This window comes from Salvelinus alpinus, chromosome 30 (genome assembly GCF_045679555.1).
Source record: "Salvelinus alpinus chromosome 30, SLU_Salpinus.1, whole genome shotgun sequence".
Lineage (NCBI taxonomy): Eukaryota > Metazoa > Chordata > Actinopteri > Salmoniformes > Salmonidae > Salvelinus > Salvelinus alpinus.
This window is the reverse complement of record NC_092115.1, coordinates 11,126,616-11,129,285: the sequence shown is the minus strand read 5'-3', so window position 1 is coordinate 11,129,285 and position 2,670 is coordinate 11,126,616. Positions and strand designations below refer to the sequence as shown.

General features: G+C 39.1%; 1 long non-coding RNA gene across 1 annotated transcript; it reads right to left on the bottom strand.

The window, feature by feature from the left end:
- Positions 1–1,058: 1,058 nt before the first annotated feature.
- On the bottom strand, positions 1,059–2,000 carry LOC139560215 (uncharacterized). Its single transcript, XR_011671889.1, has 2 exons — positions 1,771–2,000; positions 1,059–1,465 (listed from the first exon to the last, which is right to left on the bottom strand). It is a non-coding gene; the product is annotated as an uncharacterized lncRNA (long non-coding RNA).
- Positions 2,001–2,670: the final 670 nt, after the last annotated feature.

Genomic DNA, 2,670 nt, shown 5'->3' with positions numbered 1-2,670 from the left:
AAAACAGCTTTTATCTCCAGACCGTTAGACTGTTAAATAGTCACCACTTGCCGGCCTCTGCCAGTACCCTGCCCTGAACTTTAGTCACTGTTACTTGCCAGCTACCACCCAGTTACTCAACCCTGCACCTTAGAGGCTGCTGCCCTATGTACATAGTCATTGAACACTGGTCACTTTAATCATGTTTATACTGTTTTACCTACTTCATATGTATATACTGTATTCAGGTCAAGGCTCATCCTATATAACTACTGCTCTACACACCGTTTCTATTCATGTACTGTCCTTAATGTCTATACACACCATCATATTCATATATGTTTATATTCTGGACTCTGACATTGCTCATTCTAATATTTATAGATTTCGTAATTCCTTGGGGATGGAGAAATGTAACCACTTTCAAATTCATAGCCAGAGCTATGAATACAAGGACTGACCATCCAAGATATCAAATGATCATTTTTAACCGTGTTTAACAGCTATATACGGTGTTTGTTTACAATTAGCCTACATGGTTTACAAACAATGGAGTAAAACAAGCTTATATTTTGGGTTCTGATGAAGTACGACAGTTGAACTAAGCTCATGAGGCATTTATAAGTTATATTCTTTAAGAAACAATGAGTGGCAGCCTACAGCTACAGGTTATTAGAAACATATATATTGAAATGGATAATGTTCCTGTAACCCCCCCAACAAAAAATAACAAAGATAAATAAAAATGTCTGAAAATAATACATGGGTAGCCTACAGGTATACATCATTCATTTAAAAATTAAAAATAAATGGATGTATCAAACGCAGATTACCCATTTAAAGTCCATTTTAATCTGTATCATCACATAGCCTACTGTTCTAAGAAATACTATCTACCATTCTAAGAAATGAGAGAGAGACAGACAGACAGAGAAATTTCACTTTTGTTTATTATCTATTTCACTTGATTTGGCAATATAAACATGTTTCCCACGTCAATAAAGCCCCTTAAATTGAAATTGAATTGAGAGAGAGAGAGAGAGAAAGAGAGAAAGAAAAGTATAATTCTGGAGACAAACGATTAATAAATAATTCTGATTTTATTTAAACTTGATAAATAGGCTATAGCCTTACAACCATGTAACTTAAAATTAATAAAAAATAATACGTTAAATTAACAATTTCGTAAAAACTTTGGCAATCTGGTAAGGATTTGTAATGAAAGCTGTCGTCGATTCGAAGGCCATCTGTTTGGGAGTAAAAGTAGACCAGTCGGTCAGCAGGCGGTCCATGACTTCCAGAAGAACACTTTGCATCCTTCTTTACGAACGCGCGAGTCCTGTGGCATAGTCTCGCGCCTACTCTCCTGTTTCCCGACACTCTCCGGTCCATGAGGGGGGAAGTTTATTTTGAACGTGTTGTCATGGTGTGACTGTGAAAGCTTGTACAGCAGCCAGACGAGGTTGTATTTGTCGTCTGTGGATACCTGTGAAAGAAAAACAATATGTTCTTATATAGCTGCAATGTTAAATGCATTCCTTGTTAATTAAAAAAGCATATAGCCTAGCATAGGTAGTCTATATAGCTAGTCTACTAAAATAAAACTTCCAAAGTGAAGGAGCCTGTCATTTTGTGCGTTTACTGCCATTCTTCCAATTAGCCATTTCAGCACAATGGACAAATCCACTCATTTAATTTAATGCAAGCACGTTCCACTAAGTAACGTCAACTTTATATCGCCTAATTTTCACAAACCTTAAAAAGGTACTAACAGAACACCATGCTCCTCACCTGTTTATCCTGTAATGTGTCGAGCCATGTTGGTTTATCCTGGTGTCCGAGCTTGAGATCCGACGACCCTCCGAAAGAGTCGACCTTCCGCGTCTGACACAGAGTGACACACACAAGCACAAATGCGCACCAGATTCCGGTGAGGGCCATCTGGACTCTGGTAGGTCTCTTGAGGTGGTATAGATGAGATGTCCCAAGATGGAATGATAGAACGAAACTGTGACTAACTTGCAGCTACCTCGGTAGCTGGTCTTTTTAAACCAATGTATTACGTAAGATGAGGATGAGGTAATACAATTGTATTTGTCCTCAGTGATGCAGTAAAGCATGTGATGCGACAGATAATTTACAACAGTCATTAGGGGTCTGGAACTAAAGGCAACTCTTGTTCTTCTCATGGTTGCAAGACTGCATGTTTTACAACGAGATGTTGGAGCATAATAAAAAATGTTACATGTAATTTTAATTTGTAGCCTGTAGTCTTTAACGCACCATTTATTCAGACCATAAATTCCTCTCGTGCTGTGTGTGGCCTACATGTTATTTTCTTCCTATTACTGCCTCAGCTATAACTGGTACCCACACTCACGTCATTGCAGATATAGAGGCCTAAGTGAATGTAATGTCATCATAGGTTGTTTTCACATATTTGCACGCACACAGATCCGCATACTCTGCTATTACAAGCTGGTTTCCGTGCGACTGGCCGCGCAATGTGCACTCGTGAAATAAAACGTTAATGACACCGACATGGCGCAAAAGTGATCTCATTAACCCTTTTTCTGCGCCATAAAACGGGAAGACATTGGGGAATCCAGAGGTCGCGGAAGTCGCTCATCATCGCGGCATGCTCACACTGGTTCCCTCTGCCTCGTCTATTAATGAGATTTACACTGTTTG